This window comes from Bombyx mandarina, chromosome 08 (genome assembly GCF_030267445.1).
Source record: "Bombyx mandarina strain Sakado chromosome 08, ASM3026744v2".
NCBI classification, from domain to species: domain Eukaryota; kingdom Metazoa; phylum Arthropoda; class Insecta; order Lepidoptera; family Bombycidae; genus Bombyx; species Bombyx mandarina.
The window spans coordinates 12,525,233-12,548,354 of record NC_143215.1 but is presented as its reverse complement, the minus strand read 5'-3'; the positions used below and the strand labels follow the sequence as shown (position 1 = coordinate 12,548,354).

At 36.5% G+C, this 23,122-nt stretch overlaps 1 protein-coding gene and 1 long non-coding RNA gene across 5 annotated transcripts in view; both read left to right on the top strand.

Moving 5' to 3' along the window:
• The window catches only part of LOC114242972 (kin of IRRE-like protein 1), a 93,572-nt gene that overhangs the window by 6,188 nt on the left and 64,262 nt on the right, over nucleotides 1-23,122 (top strand). The gene's annotated exons all lie outside the window — the stretch shown is intronic.
• On the top strand, nucleotides 4,229-5,297 carry LOC149502575 (uncharacterized). Its single transcript, XR_016323432.1, has 2 exons — nucleotides 4,229-4,818; nucleotides 5,115-5,297. It is a non-coding gene; the product is annotated as an uncharacterized LOC149502575 (long non-coding RNA).

The window sequence follows — 23,122 nt, the reverse complement described above, 5'->3', positions numbered from 1 at the left end:
ATATCTTGATCTGTATGAGTTCGACGAGCGAACTAACTCATAGACACTGAGTTTCTCGCCGGATCTTCTCAGTGGGTCGCGATTTCGATCCAGTGGTAGATTCTGCGATTTTTTACTGGTGGTAGGATCTCTTGTGAGTCCGCGCGGGTAGGTACCACCATTCTGCCATTTCTGCCGTGAAGTAGTAATACGTTTCGGCTTGAAGGGCGGGGCAGCCGTTGTAACTATACTTGAGACCTTAGAACTTATATCTCAAGGTGGGTGGCGCATTTACATCGTAGATGTCTATGGGCTCCAGTAACCACTTAACACCAGGTGGGCTGTGAGCTCGTCGACTCATTTAAGCAAATATTTTTTTTTTTTTTTTTTTAATATTATTCGAAACTGCTATCTTAGTTTCTTGAATGACACTTTAATAATACCACGTACTACATCTTCCTTTGATAACGTTGTCTTTATCGATCTATAAAATTGTCACGTTCTATCCGAACTTTACGATGAACTCAAAAAAAAAGTAATGTTTGAAACTTGGGGGTTTTCAAATGGATTATGTAACCCGCGGGAGTGGACCGCCGAGAATTTTAATAAATTTGTAGAGCACCATAGTTTTTTTCTTTCTTAATACTTAGATGGGTGGATGAGATCAGCTCAGGGGCCTAGTTTTAAGTGGTTGCCGGAGCCCATAGACGTCAGCAACTTATATGCTGTCACCCACTTTGACACATCTGTTCTAAGTCTCAGTTTTTATAGTCCAAGAGCTTCGAACAGAAACGCATTACTGCCTCACGGCAGAAATAGGCGGGGTGGCGGTACCTACCCGTGCGGGCTCATTAGATGCTCTACCATCAGAAATTGAATGAGATTTGCGTGGCACAGCACTGTTTTTGACTTGTGTGAAATTCGTAAAAAAAATATTTGTACAATTACGAATCCCACACGTATTCACTATATTTACGACTAGCGACCCGCCCTCGCTTCGCTTCAGAAACATTAAAACACACATGAAACCAAAAAAAAAACATAAAAAAAAAAAGTAGCCTATATTCATCAGGGACAATGTCGGCTTCTAATGGAAAAATAATTTTTCAAATCGGTCCAGTAGTTTCGGAGCCTATTCGAAACAAACAAACAAATCTTTCCTCTTTATAATATTATTATAGTATAGATGACGGTAAAACATGCCGCTTAAAATGGTGCAAAATTATTATGCGTTTGATTCTTCCACGAAGTTTAGTGATCTGCTTTCAGGTTTTAAATGGGTACAACCATCATATAGTTGTCAGATTTCTGTCTCAATTCTCTAAGTAGATGGTAATCACGTTATAACGTCTGTTTTAGTTATGGTGGGCAGTTTCTGAGTTAACAGATCAGTGTTGTGGCGTGAAACCTCTTTGACAGGACATACATATGACTTACAAAGACTAGAAGATATAGACTAACACCGAGACTTGACATTGTGACTTTTTTAGACTGAACAAGACTGAAGATAGAAAAAAGAAACAAAAAGGCAAGGTATTAAAACTTTAATACTGCAAACGAACGAATTGACCGTTCAATTGGTAAACGCATCATCAGATCAATTCTCCATTTTTACTGGTGGTGGTAGGACCTCTTGTGAGTCCGCACGGGTAGGTACAACAACCCTGCCTATTTCTGCCGTGAAGCAGCAATGCGTTTCCGTTTGAAAGGTGGGGCAGCCGTTGTAACTATACTTGAGATCTTAGAACTTATATCTCAAGGTAGGTGGCGCATTTACGTTGTAGATGTCGATGGGCTCCAGTAACCATTTAACACCAGGTGGGCTGTGAGCTCGTCCACCCATCTAAGCAATATTAAAAAAAAATCTATTTTTAACCTAAAGTCCGCAACAGGGCTCCAGCAAAAGGCTTCGGCTAACTGTTCTCTTTTACATTACACTCGGAAAACACGTACGAAATTAGCATACTTTTCAAAAGTTATAGCACAATTGTAACGGTAATGGCGATACCCTAATTAATAACAGGCTGTCGGGTTTGTCAGCGGATTTATATCCGTTTCCGTAGAAGCTCGGAGGCTGCAGCTCCGTGAGAGGAAATCAGCAAACTTCTCAACAATATGGCGGCTTCCTGCTTTGTCTAACTTCCTTGCATAGTATTAAGGAATTTTGGTTGTTCATGTATGTGTGTAAGGCAAGTTTTAATGTGGGGTTTTCGTACCGAGTAACTTTAGTTGATATGTAGGTGTTTAATTGTGGAGTGCTAGCGGATTATGGAGCTCGTAAGTCAGTCGGTATGTACAGGGTGATGTTTTCATAATACGATTTCCGATATATAGAGTTTTATGTACTAGCGTTCAATGTATGAGACTCGCTAAACCTAAGAAATATTATGCCAAAGAAAACTATTCTCCGGGAACTACTGGTGAATCCTTTTCTTGACTTTTACGACACTTAAGGGAAGAGACGGAGTTTTGCTAGGCTGAAATGCAGGACACGGTCTAATTTTATGATTCGAGTTCATGTGTCACATCAAAATTCTTTTGATAGTAAAACTTTACTAAATTTTTGACAAAAAAAAAAGAAGATAGTACAATTTTGCAAATTGCAGTTTACCCTGCAAATTAGGTATTTATTTATTTATTAAGTTGCACCAACAAAGTGATCATCGATACAAAACATTGAACAATTAACAAAAGTTCATGGCATATATCACCTCAATTATAGGTACAATCGAAAGTGCATTACCAACAAAAATAAAAAAAATATTATAGAACTAAGATTTGATTACATTTGATTGATTGCTTAAGATTAATTTATATTTAACTGGGAAATAATACGCGACAGATTTTTCCTGTAAGTTATTGTTAACGTATCGTTAATTAATAAAACTATCTTTTTTTTTTTTCTTTCCTACCTATGCTGATAGCCTTGAGAGGCTATTTCAGCTTCGCCCTAACGTTTGTAGGTGAGCTCGCGGGGCTCAACCGGAGAGTTGCTAACACCGACCCTAGCAAGAGCAGTGCTTCGCAGAATCTACCACCGGATCGGAAACGCGACCCACTGAGAAGATCCGGCGAGAAACTCAGTGGGCTGTGTCTATGGGTTAGTTCGCTCGTCGAGCCTCTCGTCGCAAGAGACGGGTTCGACGAGGACGGTTACCGGACTAAAAAACTATCACTTTCACTATGGTTGTATCGTAATATTCTCTAACCAAAACAGTCGCATCACTGACATTCCGCTTTGTTCAACAGACGCGGTCGGTATTGAACGCAAACTTCGCAGTCTATTGTTCTACGAACAAGTCTGTTACGGGGCACGATCTGGTTATGACATAAAATGTCTTATGCGACAAGAAATACGACTTATTGTTGGGTATACGCCGTGGTTTGTATATTATTATGCCGTCTTTAAATAAAATAAAAATATGTATTGTTTTTTTTTTTCTTCATCTTGTCGGTGTGAATTGCGTCGTTCAAGAGAATGTGTCGATTCGATTAATGATTTTGATTGACATTGATCATTTTAATAAAAATGTATTTACATAATATAAAAGATTAAGATTCATTTTATTACTTTCTTCTTGGTTATATTGCCAAAATAAATAAATCACGTTCCATTGGTTTTTTTTATTATTGCCCTTGTAGGCAGACGAGAATACAGCCCACCTGATGGTGAGTGGTTACCGTCGCCCATGGACCTCAGCAATGCCAGGGGCAGAGCCAGGCCGCTACCTACCTATTTCAAGAAAAAGCGGCGTGTAAAGTTAATTATGTTACATTTCGCAATACGAAATTTTTCATCGATTGATGTTTTAATTCTAATGAGAGTATGACTAACCAATAAATTAAAAAAAAAACCTTAACGAAAATTTAAAGCTATTAGTCATTACGTAATCGTGGTAATTAGTTGCAACAAATTATTACTCGTCATTGATAATGACTTACCTACTCATATTGTTACAGATTGCCACACATTCATTAATAGAAATAGTGAAACAAATATTAACTATTTGTGAACTGATAAATGAATTGAATGAAAATGATACATTCATAATATATTACAACGTAAAAAAAAAGGGTGCGAGTACTTATGTACGCGCGTAAGAAGTTATACTTTATTTTTATTAAATTTATTTCTTTTTTTTTATTTAAATCTTAATCAATTTGAAAAAAAAACTATTAAATAACATCCTCAAACACGCATATTGGACATCCCTTTTCTTGACATCGTATAAATTCGGTAATGGTTCGGAAAGTTCACCTGCGGCTATATTCAGACTCGCCAAGTTACGTCGGTCGTATTGTAATGAGCGATTTAGTGGGCAACTTCATTTCTGTTAATTTTGTGTCACGGTGCGCGCGCATCGTAAAATTTCACTCTCATCAATTTTTCATAACGAACCTAAAGAAGTATAACTTGAAAAGAAACATATCGTGCTATAAAATTCTCTGTATTTTTATTAATCAGTATCAGTAGTACTCCTGACATGGTTGACGTTATCTATTCGGTATCAGGAACACTTGCTTTCAAAGCAAAAATTTTACGGAACACTTTCCTTATGAGAAGCCGTGGCTAAAATGTAATTTTCGTATAAATCAGATGAATTCAGAAAAACTTTGTGGAAGCTTAGCTTCGATCAACAATAGTAACTAGATACACGGTCGGTGCAGAAAATCCGTCTCGTCAAATAACAGCTCACTTGAAATGTGAGCTGTTATTTTGTTTAGTTCACTTCAAACACAGCCAATGTCAACCCGTCTCACAATGCCGCAGTGTGTATTCAAAAGTTGCAAAAATAATGCCCGAAAAAGCAATTTAACGGCTGAAGTATCTTACTTTCGGTAAGTACATGAAGTATAAACTATATTTTAGGCTTTAAACTAATAAATAATATTAAACTTTGAACAAAATTACCGATTTTTAGCCACCGCTACAAATGTTGGCCAAGGCTCGGCCAACACATGGACAAACGTTTGTTTAACAGAACAGTAAACGCACGGAGTAGATATGTGTTTTAATAATTTTTTTAAATTTGCTAGATGTACTTCAAAATTAGTTGGTTAAAATTGGTTAATGCTGCTTTTGTGTCTCTTTTTTGGACTCTCATTAGATACTTAGCTTTCCTTTTTTATTTTAGCTTTCCTAGCAATCACGTGTGCAGAATGGATCTCGATTGTCGCCAGAGAAACAAGAGATGACTTTCATAAGCCAGCTAAGATCTCCGCTCATTGACACTGGACATCTTTGTCTTCCGTGCTCACGGCTACTGAAACGTGGCCGAAACATTGTAATAAAAATACCGCGCTTGAAACCGTTTAAACGTTGTTTTATTATGTGCACTGGTCGCGAAAACTTAAATATATACTATAAAAATATATATTACACAAAAACGCAACGCTAATAAAATAATAAATAATGTATAGATACTAACAAACATAAATTTCCAAAACATAAAAAGTAAACAACTAAACTTTTGCTTTTATTCATTAATAAATAATTTTAGTGTTCAACGACACTCCCTTACCTCCTGTAGTAAACAGAAATCGAAATTTCAAGAAGCAAAAATGAATAAAACAAAACGATGTTAGTTCTCAGAGCAATAAAGGGAAAAAGTACTTTATTTGTTGCTTCTTAAGGTTGATTTAACATTAAAAGTTGTTTAACATATGTTTTTTTATTTATAAGTGACAGGATTAATTTATTACTTTGCTTATTTTATGTGACGAATGATCGTAAGTATTAAATAATGTTATGGAGATTTGTGACTTTATTACAAAGTACCATAGTTGTAATTAGTTTGAAGTTAAAACTGTTTCAAAACTTTTGTCTCCGTTTGTTAGTAAACGAATGTAGCTATAGGTGTGTATATTCACGCGGACAGCTTTTGCTTTAATTTTATACGTGTCCCTTTATCTAGTTACTATTGATGATCGAAGAAGCTTAGTGATATTTTTTATAGATATACTATTTGCCCGCGGTTTCGCTCGCTTTTTTATTTCCTCAAGAAAACTAGTGAAGAAATGCTAGTTTCAATAACCTTGATATTGTGTATGAAAAGTTTCATAATGATTGGTTAAGGAATGAAAGCGTAGCAAACAAACAAACTGACTTGTAATTACAATGTTACTAACTGTCTACCCGCAGTGTCACTAGCGTGGACTATATTGCGTTGGCGAAGATTAATACTCAACTATCGGTTCAAAAATAACCTACATTCTTGTCCAAATTCCCAATAATTTCCATATAGATTTTCATCAAAATCAGTTGTTGTTTTTTTTTTTTTTATTGCCCTTGTAGGCAGACGAGTATACGGCCCACCTGATGGTGAGTGGTTACCGTCGCCCATGGACTTCAGCAATGCCAGGGGCAGAGCCAAGCCGCTGCCTACCGCTTAATACTCTCCACAAGCCTCGTTTGAAGAAGGTCATGTCATGCGTTTGAGTGTTTTTAAAAACTTAACAAACAGCCAGTAACTTTTGTATTTTTTATATTTGTATATAGAGTAATATAGCCAGTTCATCCACGCACGTTTCTATGGGTAAAAAAATAAATAGCCTCTAAATACACGGGTAGGATGTTCGGTCGTCCACACGTCCGCCGCCTAAAAAAACTTCTTTGGGGTTGGGAGATGTGTTACCTTGTTAATTGACAAACAAATATGTATGAGTGGTCCTGCAGTAGTCGCAATTCGACTTTAATCAATTGAAATTTTATTTTTAAACATTATTATGGTTATATTGTCAAATACTATTATACTTATTTAATATAATCACAGATTTCGCCAAAATTACATTATACATAAATAATAATAAAGACAAACAATATTCATCTATTCTCAATTTGACTACAGACTTTAAACACTAACAAAAGTTTGACAATTGACAATAAACAAAGAGTATATTTATATATATGTGTTGTGCCAAATACATGGTAGCGTGTGTAAGGTTTTCTTTATTGATTTAATGTACCTTTTATGCATTATTTAAAAAAAATATTAGCATTGTGCAGTGTGCACTTCTTCTCTATACTCTCCATAAGTGTGGAAAATTTCATACTCCTCCGTCCGCGCAATTTTCGTAAAAAGGGATACAAAGTTTTTGCTTCACGTATTAATATATGTATAGATGAGTGAATTTGGAAGTTCAATTTTTGACAGAGCGAAGCTTATAAGATCATTCTAAATCAATTTCTTGACTTGCAGCACTATTTAGTCGCTAGAATAGTGATATCGACGGGTGAAAGGGTATTTGGCCCCGATCACCCTATTGGGCCAACCCATACCCTGAGCCAGAAAGGTCAAGTACCTGGGTGTCACCCTGGGTGTCATCCATGACATTCCGCCCACGTATAAAACCAATCCGCGACCGTGCCGCGTTTATTCTCGGCAGACTCTACCTCATGATCTGTAAGCGGAGTAAAATGTCCAAAAAACGCATTACTGCTTCACGGCAGAAATAGGCGGGGCGGTGGTGCCTAACCGTGCGGACTCACAAGAAGTCCTACCACCACTAATTACGCAAATTATAATTTTGTGGGTTTGATTTTTATTACAAGTCTCTCTCTGGTTGGTATTGTAATTACCCCTCGGCACCAGGTGCTAAATACAAAATACGAATCGAATCCTTTGTTTATGTCATACGATACATCGAACATGCCCAGTTGGTGACAATTACACCGGCCAATTTTTTTTTTGCCCACAAAGTTCGTGTTACGGTTTTCAATTACACAGTAAGTTTAATAAGGAATTGGAAGGAATCCCTTTTAAGTAGGGGGCCCTTAAAACACGTGTCAGCTAATTATTTTTGTCATACTTCAGTTCACGGAATAGATAAATAAGGTCTTCAGTTGATTCACAAGAAGTGGCTAATTTTATGCACGACGTTTTTGTTTGATATTTGTAGGGTTAAAATATATGCGTTAAATACCGAGAACCAAACGTATAAGATTATTTGATGGTTCTGTAGATATTCGCTTTGTCAATTTCTTCAAATTGCGTAATGCAATAGCTTTAATGTGCTCTTCTTAATTTTCAATTAATAAACAGTTAATAAATAAATAATAAATAAATAAATATTTAATAACAATCAAGCCACGCTAACTGGTCCCGTGCTAAGTGCGTAAAGAACTTGTGTTTCAGGTACCAGATAAGGGATATAAATGTAAGATTTTTCTTATACACATACATATATTTAATATACATCCATAACCCTGGAAATCGAAGGGTGGGGTAGCCGTTGTAACTATACTGAGATCTTAGAACTTATATCTCAAGGTTTGTGGCGTATTTACGCTGTAGATGTCTATGGGCTCCAGTAACCACTTAACATTTAACACAAAAAAACTTAACACAAAAAAAAAACATTTATATTTATCATACAAATATCTTCCCTTGGCGGGATTCGAACCCGCGACCCCTTTGTGTAGTGACCATGTCACTTACCACTACACCAGACGGCCGTTATAGGCATACATGATAAATGTACATTTTGAATGGCTTACTAAAGCTACGAGACCCGATCCATTTGAGAAAACGGTAGTTCAATGTAAAAAAAATATCACACTAGTATTTGCTCTAAAATAGAATCAGTATCAATACGTATCAATATTGATGCTCGTGGTTATTCAGTTCCTCGCAGGAAACGTCTTATTTAAAACAAACATTTTATCGTAACTGTTTATCGTATCTTTATTTACGGAAGATAAATTTAGTTTCTCGGTTATGTACATATGTTATCTACATATACAGACTGCACTAAATATTATATGCTTAAGAAGAACGTTCCTTGACCACGTATTCTATACATTTTTGCGATACATTGCGCGTTATGTCCAGTCTTCATATATCAGGCAGCGGCTAGCCTGTGTCCTTGACTATAACTTACAAGAGCGACGTTGACCACTAACAATAAAGATTGTATGCTTCGTCTGCCTATAACAGCGGTCGGTGAACTTTTTTAATTATTACCCTAAAATATTTTTGTGCAAGTTGATATTACCCCATGGCGAAGAACAAAAAAAATGAAATCGCCTCTTTTTAGCATCTTTCATATTATAGCTCCCATGATAATTTAAAAAAGAAAACAATAACTAAAAATTTAACGATTCTAAAGAAGTTTCACTTCAATACATACTTTTTACTCACAAAAGTTTCATTTTTACCCCCCAAAATTTCATTTTACCCCATTTGGGGTAATTTACCCCGGTTCCCCGACCGCTGGCCTATAATGACAATAAAGACACATTCGTATTAATGCATAGGTTTTCTATAATTTAATTATACATAGAAGTCAAAAGGTTGGTGAGACTGTACCTGTAAACTGTAAACTATATATTTTTGGAACGAAGTTCCTTATCGCGCGTTGTGAAAGGGGGCTAGACGGAAAAAATTCTTACGAAAAGTTGTCACGACACTTTTTAGATCCGTCATTTTGACCAATCAACGTGTAGGCGCTTATCGCGTGACATTGCTCGTATCCGATTGGTCCGCGTAATGCGTACAGTTTCTCGAGATAGCGTTTCAACAATAGTAATTTAGTTCATAGTATTGTTTTTTTCTTCTTCATAATGCCGTAATTTACTATTATAACTTAAAAAATAAACTTAAAAAAAAATTACAATTCCTTCACTAATTAATCGAAAGGAACTTCGTTCCATCCGGGTGTCCCTTGACACCTCTGAAGTTTTTTTATTGTTATATTATAAAACTAGCATAAATTGGACTATGTTCCTTAACATGTTGACTGCGGGACCATTTGTGAGGGACTCTCAAAAAATCCGTATGAGATCTTTTCAAGGAAAGATTGGACTTTTTTACAGTGTATATGAAAAAGTAAGTTTTCGAATATGTCCACACAGATACAGTCGCCTCCTGTGGTGAGCGAAAGAACGCGGTTATAACTGTCGCACAAGGGAACAATCACGCATGGGACTTTTAAACCGCATAACGCGATCAACGTGTTAAGCAGATCTTTCATGGCTATTTACGCCAGTGAAAAAAAAAAAAAAAAAAAAAAAAAAAACTGGATGTATAGACAAGGGTTCTTTGTATTTAAATGGCTCGAGTTTAAATTGAAAATGAATATTTGTCTGTACATAATCGATTTGTTCACTCACTCTTTTATTGCTTAGATGGGTGGACGAGCTCACAGCCCGCCTGGTGTTAAGTGGTTACTGGAGCCCATGGACATCTACAACGTAAATGCGCCACCCACCTTGAGATATAAGTTCTAAGATCTCAGTATAGTTAAAACGGCAGCCCCACCCTTCAAACCGAAACGCATTACTGCTTCACGGCAGAAATAGGCAAGGACGGTGGTACCTACCCGCGCGGACTCACAAGAGGTCCTATCGGTCCATTCGGTTTATTCACTTGAAACTTTCTGCAGTTTTTCGTAAGATTCTTGTATGTATTCAGCCAGCCAGCTCGGGCTCCGTAGCAAAGCCTTATTTTGGTAAAATAGTATATAGCAGGTTTTTTTTTTCAAAACTAATTCCCGCATATAACCTACATTGAAATTCAATATCCACATACTTACCTACTGATAGAGTGTGTAGTAGGGTGATCGATAATCCGGCGACTTTTTCCTGACTTTAAATAGGGAATATCAACTGTTAGTCAAAGAGCTAAAACTCAAATTCAGCTAAGCGAAACTAGTTAAGTTAGTATAAAAATATTTGGAACAAAAAAATATGTTTGTTAAGTATTTATTCATTTTAAATTTTCTTTCGGAAAGACACGAATCCTGTTAAAGTTTCTTCGACGTAGATTTATTTAGAAAAAATAACTTTGAAACTCTTCCAAGTTATAATAAATTTGACGATAACACTCAGAGGCGCGCAGGTGGTCCACCGAATACGTTTTCGATCAGGCTTGTTTTTCTACGTCGCCTAAATAGGCCACGGGATCCAAAATTATTTAATATGAATTCATTTATTCATTCCTTCCTGTTTTACATGCTATGTATGAAAGTCATTGGATGCACGTGCGTTGCTTAGTATAAAATTGTTTTTTTTTATTGCTTAAATGGGTGTACGAGCTCACAGCTCACCTGGTGTTAAGTGGTTACCGGAGCCCATAGACATCTACAACGCACATGCGCCACCCACCTTGAGGTATAATCTCTAAGGTCTCAGTATAGTTACAACGGCTACCCTACTCTTCGAACCGAAACGCATTACTGCTTCACGGCAGAAATAGGCGGGGTGGTGGTACATACCGGTGCGAACTCACAAGAGATCCTACCACCAAAGTGTACTATGCTCTGTAATAAGCTTGTTCCGGACTAATAATGTGACGAAATTAATAATAGAATAAATTAAATAAAACATAATTGTTATTTGTTGTAGAGCCTCTCATAGCTTAAAATGCCACTAGCAAATAATTATTCCGAAGAAAAAAAACATCATTACTAGCAGTACAATTTATGGATTTTAAAAAATACGTTTTTATTGTAAATAAATAAAGGTAAAATGTAGAGAAACTTGTGCAAACACTGTACTATCTTAACTCTTCGCATTCAAATACCCAGTGTCCACACCGAACTTTTGGTCAGCTTTCATTTTATCCGTTTACAAATATGTGTGCGTTTTCAAGTCGTCGTTATCGGAGACCTGAGATGGATTTTGAAGGCAAATACGTATTAATGTTCATAGAACTTGAAAGGTTTATTGATAAGGGTGCTCCGGCTCTTCTTGTACCCTTAATATGGACGCTGATTTTAGGGCGAGGCTTCAATACAAAAAATATTACAGTTCATTTTGAACGAATTTCAAGCTTGAGTGAATTCATGAACAGTGTGGTGTAAATTAAAAAAAAAACTTAATAGGTTTTTGTTGATGTTTTTTAAATGCACGATGCTTCTGTTTGTTATTCGAATCTGATGTCTTGTTCTAAAGATTAAGAATATAAGAACTAAATTGTGTTTTCATGAGATTTGTCATGAGTTCTTTGAACTTTCTTGCTGTGCTACTGTGTGAAGTTGCAATAATATGCAGAAGTTGTTGAAAATTAGTAAGGTCTAGAGTTTTATGGATCAATTATCTGTTGGCAAATCACAATACGAGTTAGATTGAATTATAGGATGTTAGTATAATTACTAAATAATACTGAGCGTAAGTCTAAATAAGCTTGTATTAGTACTATTTGGAAGTGGAGTGGAGGGCGTGGTGCGATCATGGTATTTTTCAGAGATGAGAGGGCGGGAATATGTGGTTACTTTACATACTTGAATTTTTTTGTAAATGTTATTATTTATTTATTTATTTATAACTTCTTATACTAGAAAGTATAAAGGCGGACTTAATGCCATAGGCATTCTCTAACAGTCTACCTTAGGGGAGTGCAGAGATGAAGCTTGGTAGGTGTAGTGTGAAGGTGATATTACTTAAACATATGTGTATAATATATAACATATATAATATTTATAGATACAAATACTCGTACTTAAATAAATACATATATATATCTGAATGTATCTGAATGAAAAATATAACGAAACAAAATATTTCGATACTTACTTTCAAAATTATTTATGAAAGTGTACCTCCTTAGAAGTTCTATGTAAAGTCGGCCTTATCTGAATTCATCTTACGCGTTCTGATTCGCAAAGGACGGTTGCGGGTCCAGACATCAGATAAGCTCAGCGAAATGTAATCAAATACCTTTCATTTGATGTTTCGAATGATTCAAACCTTTCATTGCCATAATGGGGGATTAAAGTTTTGGATGTGCTTTGTAGATTAAGGTTTTTTTTTATTATATACTAGCTGACCAGGCAGACTTCGTAGTGCCTCAATCGATAAATAAAAGACCTAAGCTTTTGTATAAAATAAACTTAAAAAAAACAAAAGTAATCCGTCCGACGGGGAACACATCAAAGGAAAAACAAAATTGTAATTTTTTATTTAATTCCGAGCATTTTCATATTTATCTACCTTTTAAACCTTCCCTGGACTTCCACAAACAATTCAAGACCAAAATTAGCCAAATCGGTCCAGCCGTTCTCGAGTTTTAGCGAGACTAACGAACAGCAATTCATTTTTATATATAGAGAAGATGACGGAGAGGCTGGTTCCATGGTGTTTCTAAAATGATGACGCCAGGCGCGCTGACGCTCTTCTCTTCGCCATTATCATTGCCTTCCATCATAGTAACAGTAACTAAGACTAATTTTTCCAACGAATTCCATTTATTAAATTTCAAGTGTATATTTATATATGTTATTGCATAGATATCGCGACGTGAATGCGACCACCCACTTTGAGACACGTCGCAATTACAATAGATAGATATCTCGCCGTGAATGCGGCCACCTACCTTGAGACACGTCGCAATGTCAACTGTCGCAAAATACGACACATCGCTCATAATATTAGAATAGAATTAATAATATTAACGTGGCCCAATAGGTATTAACGCGCCCGATACACTAATAGTGATGCCACTATACCGGTGTTCGAATCCCGCAAGCAGGTACCAATTTTTCTAATGAACAAATGTTCACGAATGACTTCTACGCTGAAGGAATACTGTTTATATGTATAAAAAAAATTTAACTGGCAAAACTTACAATTTGCGTAATTACTGTTAGTAGGGCGTCTTCTGAGCCTGCACGTGTAGATGCCACCACTCTGCCTATTTCTGCCGTTAAGCAGTAATGAGTTCCGATTTGAAGGGTGGGGCTGTCGTTGTACTATGAAAACGGAGACCTCAAAACTCTTGTCTCAAGATATGCGGTGGCGTTAACGTGGTTTATGTCTGTGGACTACGGTGACCACTTAGCACCAGGTGGGCCGTGAGCAATAAAGAACACAACTTTTTGAACGAAAGTGTGTATGCTTGTTTACAAATTAGTTTCACTTTGATGTCGCAGTGGTATTGATGTTAGTAGAAAGTATTGATGCGTTCCGGTTGATGACTAGGCTTATGTTACATCGATATTAATTTGCATTTATCTTTGACTATCGTATGAATTGAAAACACAATAGATATTTAATTAAATAAAAATTGGGACAATATGTATCTTGTATGGATCAGCTTGTTGGACAACAAAAGTGGCGGATGAAAGGCGATTGCATGCAGCAGAGATGCGAATGTTGCGATGGATGTGTGGAGTAACGAGAATGGATAGAATACGGAATGAATATGTTAGAGGAAGTCTGAAAGTGGCACCTGTGACAGAGAAGCTGAGGAGTGCGCGTTTGGGATGGTATGGACATGTGATGAGACGAAATGAAAATGAGGTTGGTAAGAGAGTGTTAACTATGAATGTGGAAGGATATAGAGGAAGAGATAGACCTAAGAAGAAATGGATAGATTATGTGAAAGACGATATGGGTAAGAGGGGAGTGAGTGAAGAAATGTTATATGATAAAAGAGTATGGAAGGAGAAGACATGTTGCGCCGACCCCAGGTGACTGGGAGAAGGGCAGGATAATGATGATGATGAAAAATTGGGACAATAAATATACTTAAAACTTTGAGGTGGTTTTTGTTCGCAAACTAACTGACAAATTTTAATACAAATTACTAGCCTCATTAGGCATATAAGCTTGTATTCCAGAATCGAATCTGCGATCCCGTAAATATAAAAAATACGCACAATATATTTCCGGAATCGTACTCAAAAACTAATCGAAGTATTTATAATCGAGAGTTCATAATCGTCATGTGTTCGCATTTGTTTATTGCTCCAGTTATCCGTCTTTCAATTGCTTCATAAGATTACTGTAATTAAACAAACGGGCCAGTCAGAATCTTGATTAGTTAATACCAACTTATGAGTTGTTCAAAGCGTAAGCACTGTAACGAGAAATACAACACGCAAGCGTATGTTTGGCTATGAAGTCTTCACACGCCTACGCCGGCTCTAACGGCTATAATTACAAATTTCCACGTTTTTATCGGCTACCGTAGAAGGAATGTAAATTATGAAGAAGAAAAAAAAACGCTGACCCACTGGATATTGTTATAAATCAAATATTTGTTTAGTCCAACGAGATTGAGTCTACGGTCCGTTGCGGTCGGCTGGATATCGACGATGGCATTTCGAAGCAAGTAAACTCTTAATTTATTTGTTTGGCTTCCTGTTGCGTTTCTTTAGGGGACCGAACGCGAACGTGGTGCACCATTATCGATCTCGAAAGTATATATTTTACAATCGTCCAATTTAAATCGATTTCGCAAATATTGCAATTGTAAGCCGCAGAGAATCGATGAATGCTTTTTTTTGTTGCTCTATCAGTTTCTCAAGTTTATACAAAAACTAACGAGATTCGGTTCGTTTTCTTTCGACGAACGTATTGTCTAAGAATGCCGATTTTTATAGCCAATACACAATTATGGATACCCACATAAAATCAAATATCATTTCAATAATTCAAATCGGGAAGTTGGGCGTCTCGACCCCGCATTCCTATGGACGCTAGCCCTATAATTACGACGTTTATTTTTGCTCCGACCGGTCATAAGGGTTCGTTCAGTGCTTTAGGCAAACTAGGCAATTATCGTGTCTTCTGTAGTCATGTTCCCACGGGACTGAAATATATAAGACTTACTTAAAAACGTGTCGAACCTCGCGGCTATTTGTACTCATCTTATTGTAACATTAAACTCTGGAGGTGCTGTGGTCAGTCTTGTTACGAAGCCTCAAAGTACATCCTTGTCGCTATCTCAAATGAAAGCAATACCATTTCTACTGTATTTCAATTTAAAAAGCTACGTCTTTCTACATAGCGAGCAGTGGACGCTTCACAAAACTGGAGTGTCGTTGGGATCGAGTCGACCGCGCGTTGTACAAGCTTTGTTTGTTTGAAGAGCACGGGATCGCGTGAGAATCTTCGGAACTGCATGGGCGTGACATCGAAGATTTTTTTTGTCGTACCGTAGCGTAGGTACATACTTTTTTCTTATTTCTTTTGTAAGGCTAATGTTCAGTTTTGAGTATCGGTAATACTCTGACGTCGATTCCGACGTGACTGTGACAAAGCAAGATTCGTTTTCACGGCCCTTATGCGCGTCTCACACATGTTCCATTGCGTTCAATAGAATTTTTGGACATTATTCTGCGTTCAATGCCAAAGATTTAGTCGTAAACTGAAGCGTATTTTATGGCCTTATTGTTGTTGCTCGTAGTCTGATTACGCGTCAATTAGTTTCGCTTTGTGCGCCATTTCTTTTGGTAACAATATGTCACCGGATATTTGGCATTCGACGAAACGGAATACAAACTTTTCACGTTACTGCGAAATTGATTTTGTTCGTTCGCAGCCATTAAAACAACATTAGGGGCGTTTAATTTTTGTTCGTTCTTTTTTGGATGGATAGATTTTGAATAATTCGTGGTTAGCTTAATGAGTTTTGCGAAATTTATTGGAAAATCCGAATTCTTCATTAACGACATTGTGATTATCAAGTCGTCCTGAAAGCTATGATTTGTATGAACAGACGAGTCTATAACCCGCTTGGTAATAAGCATTCAACGGAGCTCATAGAAGTCACAACGCAAGCCAATAAACACCTTACGACCTTTTGGATATAGTCTCAATTGTATTGTCTGATGACTGATTCAATCTTTAATAAACCCGTAAATAATTATACTCAAATAACATAAAGTCATTCCTTCATTCCTGCGAGGAATAAAACACATTATTTTGCTTTCGGTCGTGGTCATTTTGAATTCTGACTTTTAGTTCGTTTAATTATTGACTTTAATTGTTGAATTTACTGGTGGTAGGACCTTTTGAGTCCGCACGGGTAGATACAATCGCCCTGCCTATTTCTGCCATGAAGCAGTAATGCGTTTCGGTTCGAAGGGTAGGGCAGCCGTTGTAACTATACTGAGACCTTAGAACTTATATCTCAAGGTGGGTGGCTCATTTACGTTGTAGATGTCTATGGGCTCCAGTAACCACTTAACACCATGTGGGCTGTGAGCTCGTCTACCCATCTAAGCAATAAAAAAAACTTAAATTTTATGGAGAGATTATAATTTCACAAGTTATCAATAGATATTCCTTTTATCTGCCGATATTATTAATTGATCAATAAAATTCGAGAATAACTTATAAATATTTAGAGTAGGTATTTCAATTATTTAGAACAGCCCGACCACTCGTGGCGTTTTCAAATTGATCAGTCGATCCGCCTATGGAATTAAGTGAAGAATTTTCCCCATTTAAACTCCGAAGGAACATGAGTACCTTGCATTTTTGTTCTATGTAACACTTAAGTTTCAAACTAACCACATATTTTATTATAACAATACATATTTAAAGTCACCTTTTAGAATTGCGTTTTGTGTTTTCAGTGGCCACGGAAATTGAAAGCGTTCGAAATATTGAGTAATAAACGAGATACTAAATCGTTAAAGTTATTTATTTATTTATTTATTCGGCTCACAATACACATCACAAGCTAAAAAGATACATAAAAAACACAAGTAAAAAGAAACAAAATCTGGCTTGCAACATAACTTATGTGCGCACGACAAAACAAGACATAGTGCTGAATTTGTACAACAGCGTTCCTTACAATTACGACAAAACAACACGATAACGAAAACTAATCTAACTTATAATGTAAGGAAAAAAAAAAATTCACAATATAATACATTAAACAATTGCATTAACCTACCTATTACTAACGTGGATGATGCTCTTGAACATTTTTCTAAACGTAACTAACCTACAAGTGAAAATATCCAAATTATTAATATAATATATTTGGTAAATTCAATAAGTTATATTGAAATAGTATTATTCCGTGTTTATTTCGATATACCAGCACCATTTTACTTCGTTTTTTTTACTTGTTAGATCTTAATACATTCGGATTTTATTTCTTTCGAAATGTGAGTATTTTATACAAGCATGTACAATGAAAGTCACAGCGAAGCGTGACCGAGCTAAACATTAAATTCTAAAAGCATGTCACGACCAATTCATTTTCGTAACGAACAAGATGTATTTTCATGATTGTTCTGCATATTACTATCGAACGTTTTTTTTTTATTGCTTAGATGGGCGGACGAGCTCACAGCCCACCTGATGTTAAGTGGTTACTGGAGCCCATAGACATCCACAACGTAAATGCGCCACCCACTTTGAGATATAAGTTCTAAGGTCTCAGTATAGTTACAACGGCTGCCCCGCCCTTCAAACCGAAACGCATAACTGCTTCACGGCAGAAATAGGGAGGGCGGTGGTACCCACCCGCGCGGACTCCCAAGAGGTCCTACCACCAGTAATAAATTGGAAATCGAAATGAATTCGAGTGCGTTCGTTACCTATCGTAATAAAATTAACATATTTCATTTTACAAAACTCCCCACCAATAAAACCGGTCAGGTATATTGTTTCCGAACATGCCCTGTTGAATAAAACATTATATTTTCATACTAGTACAGGGCTGGGAGTTTGTTGGAAAACAAAACACACACAATTATTTTAACCAAGCATAAAAATATATTTTTTTAGTTTCAGACTCCTTTTAGAATGTTTGTAACTATGTAATAATTAAAACATGGTATTAACATCCTTCCTATTTCTGCTGTGAATCAGTCGTGATTTTCAAATATTTCCATCTCTTTTATCATACGATAAAATTGAGATTTTGATCTCTCAAGATGGGTGTTTTGTTTTGTTATACCTATGGACTTCGTTAACCAGAGGCCCGCAAGCTTGTTCATCCATCACTGCATTAGAAAAAAGTAGATTTAGATTAGTAGTAGATTCGTTCATTTTCGATACAGAAAAATAGTATGTAATTATAGTTTCATCTTAGCGATGTTGTATTAGCGCATTTTGCTGTTTACGAAATTTATGGTTGCCAGCTCAAGACCTAAACCTTTCTGAAACAATAAAATAACGACAGACAATACCACAATCAGTCTTATACTATCATTTCTACGTTGTAGTAGCAGAGTGACAACCCAAGAAATTTGTTGGCAAGCATTGTTGGCAGTTTCTCTAGGGGTCTGTCGTGTCAATGTAAAACAAATGAATGTATGTGGTAGACCAATATTTTTTTTCATGCTGATAGCCTTGAGAGGCTATTTCAGCTTCTCCTTGACGTGTACTCGTAGGTGGCCCTAGCAAGTGCAGTGCTTCGCAGAATCTACCACCGGATTGGAAACGCTACCCATTGAGAAGATCCGGCGAGAAACACAATGGGCTGTGTCTATGGGTTAATTTACTCGTCGAGCCCTTCGTCGCAAGCGACGGTTTCGGCGAGGACGGTGACCGGTGCTTGAGGTACCTAAAAGCACCGTCAATGTATCGGGAGAATTCGCAATGACGTGTTTAGGGCGACGTCGACTGTTTACCATTCGATCCACTAGATCGGGTATGAAACCAATATGATTTTTGATAGAGGCAAGAAGACGAATCATAATTGTTCACTTTGGAAGCATACACGTGTAGGTAGGTTCTAGTGCAATGAAATAATACAATTTTATCAACAGATTTCACTAAAGATCACTTATGGCTCATAAATTGTTGTGTGCTTTATTGAGGGTAATGACATCCCAGCTCGGTTATCGCTTCACATGCTAAAGCCTTGTTCGGACTAGGCGAGTATTTTAGTCGAGTACCAACTATATTTAGTAGCTAAATGTGTCTGAGCACCAAAAACTCTAGTCGAGTAGGTTAGTAAATAATTTAGTCAAGTCAATCCATTTTGTTCTATTTTTTCGGGCGAGTAGCGAGTAATTTAGCCACTAAATTACTCGGTACTCGACTAAAATACTCGCCTAGTTCGAACAAGGCTTTAGAGATGAGTTCGAAATTTTAATTTACTATACAATAACTCTTTCGTTCTGCAAATAGAAGCATATGACGGCTTCGCGACAGGAATAGACGGGACGGTGGTGTCATGTCATCGACGATCACGCCTACAATACCAGTAGCAAAAATATCACCAGTAAAATCTTAAACCATCCTTTTTTGTTACCCGTTACTTTTATCTATATACTAGCAGACCCGGCGAACTTTGTTCCGCCACACTGTTTGCTTTAAACACGTCAACTTTAAAATTCTACGATAATTAACCATAGAATATATTACGTTTAGCTGTCAGTTGCGTTTTGTTATTCCATATCAGTTGCGTTTTGTTATATCACGTTTTATGTCACGTCCCACGGGAACGTGATAAAAAGTAAAGCCTATGTCCTTCTCCTGGTTCTAAGCTACCTCCTCACCAATTTTCAGCCAAATCAGTTCAGCCATTCTTGAGTTATAAATAGTGTAACTAACACGACTTTCTTTTATATATATAGATGTTACTTGTTCGACGCTGCACATCTCTACGGTACACGCCTGAGTTACGAATCGAATGCATCTGCATTTTTCATATTTCCTTTTTCGCTATCCGCTGTATACGTATGAATTTTTTGTTTCATAAATCCGATTCGTATAGTTTGTCTAGCGCTAGATTATTCTACAAGTTTTTATTTATTTTGTAAACATTCATCGTTTGTTATGGTTTGTTGTTGTTTTAGGACGTTAGATTGATCTGTATTTATATTTATCTACTTTATTGACTTGGTGATACAGTATTTACAGTCCCTGACTGCTGAGCCGAGGTTCGTGGGTTCGATTCTCACATCGGGCAAGCGTTCGTGTGATGAACAACTTTGTTTGCTCTTTGTCTGGGTGTTAGGTATGTATACTTATAAAAGTATATAAGTATGCATATCAGTCTCTTTGTTCTGGTTAAAGGGAATCCAATTTCCCAAAATTGTCCAGCCAGGCGACTTGGATATGTATCAAAGGTTCATGACAATAAAAATGCATTTTTACTTTAACTCAACTTATAATCCTGACCAACATCAATAGGATAAAAAGCTTATTTTAATTTTCAGTTCATTTTGCCATTAGATTGTGTACATTAGTTTTTAAATTAAATTTATTGCTGTGCTCTAGATGGATAAACAAGCTTTTGAGTTACGTACCAAGAAAACTATAAAATATTCGAAGCGTTGAAAATGATACAGTGAAAATAATATTATAATAGCGATATCAAAATTTAAAAGTATTTTAAATTATTTCTACGACTAACAAACAATTTGACAACTTTACAATAACTTGAAAATACAATTCAAATCCTTATTCTACCAATATTTAACAAATCCAGTATAATATTACATGAATTTATACATCTGAACTTAGGCTAAGATTAATATTGTATTTCAGTAAGGAGAGCCGTCGTCTCCCGTACGTACAGATTCCGATAAACCATAACTGCGAAGACAATACCATTCTTAAGATAAGTTAATCTACCTTGCACTAAGCATATCTTGTAAGCAGTGAAACATACTTATAAACGGTATCTATATACTGATTAGCGTTTTGTTTTTAGTCTCACTAATTGATACTTAAAATGCGTCTGTTTGTTTTTCTAAGATAATCGTGACCCGTAAACGAAGTCGTAAAAGAGAACATGAGAAACATTTCATCATCATTCGTTATCCTGCCCTTCTCCCAGTCACCTGGGGTCGGCGCAACATGTTTTCTCCTTCCATACTCTTCTATCATATACCATTTCTTCGCTGAGAAACATTTGTGTTTACCAGAATGTTTACTAAAATTAGTATATATTTACTATATCATTATGCATTAATATTTGCCTAGTAGGTATATTTGTTTACCTACTGCTAGTAATTACGAGGGGTTATGCTATGTGTGTTAGCCATCGGTACATTGCGTGCCGTCCAGAAAAAAGTCAAACAGCGAATGTAGTCCATGGTCATCACAAAATAGTTATTTTTATTTCTTATTGCTTAGATGGGTGGACGAACTCACGGCCCACCTGGTGTTAAGTGGTTACCGGAGCCCATAGACATCTATAACGTAAATGCCGCCACTCACCTTGAGATAAAAGTTCTAAGGTCTCAGTATAGTTACGACGGCTGCTCCACCCTTCAAGCCGAAACGCATTACTGTTTCACGGCAGAAATAGGCAGGGTGGTGGTACCTACCCGTGCGGACTCACAAGAGGTCCTACCACCAGTAATTAGGCAAATTATAATTTTGCAGGTTTGGTTTTTATTACACGATGTTATTCCTTCACTGTGGAAGTCAATCGTAAACATATCTTAAGTACGTATTTCATTAGAAATATTATTCGGAGGGATTCGATCACCGGTGCATCGCTAGATCCGAATGCACCAGACGTCTCATCCTTTAGGCCACGACAACTTTATAAATCATATTCAATCAATAATAACACGGGTAGGATAGCCTTCAAAGTGGTAGGTGCTTGCCTTCAGAAATAGATAGGGTTACGGTACCCTATGCGGGTTGACTGGTGATAGTGCAGCAAAATTAGGTACGAGGGGCAAAAAGAGACTTACTCATTACCACTAAGGACGAGCTAAGGGAATTTATCAGGAGATAGAGATACGGTAAAGGCTTTCTGGGGAGACCAGTCTCTTCTTATTTTCTACTAGCGGCCCGCTCCGGCTTCGCTCGGGTCTTTAACAAAAATTAAAAATTATAATACACACACATCAAAATTATAAAGATAGATTGAATATGATTATTTTAATGAACTTTTATTTTCATTTAAATGCCCTTTTTCATTATTTTTCTAATTTTCGTAAAAGGTCATTCATACAAAACAAAAGCCATTGAATTTATTGAGTCAGAGCTTTCCTGTGACGTAGTTTTTTTTTAAATAAAAGAACAGTTATTGTGGCATAACTATAATAGGTAAACATATGCTGTCGCGATATTTTTGTAAATAATGATGTGTTCTACAAAGTCTTAGTACATTATTTTATTCTACATCAATAGTTTCCGCAGTGCACGCGATGTAAAGAATATGTTAGGTAATTTTTTTACACCTTGGGTTACATTATTGGAGTTTTAGTAAGGAAACTTAATTAAAAAAAAATAGAATATAGCCTATGTCACTCGGAGATAGTGTAGCTTCCAAATAGTGAAAGAATTTTTCAAATCGGTTCAGTAGTTTCGGAGCCTATTCAATACAAACAACATACAAATCTTTCCTCTTTATAATATTACTAGCGACCCGCCCTCGCTTCGCTTCGGAAACATTAAAACACACATGAAACAAAAAAAATAAAATAAAAAAAGTAGCCTATGTTCATCAGGGACAATGTCGGCTTCTAATGGAAAAATAATTTT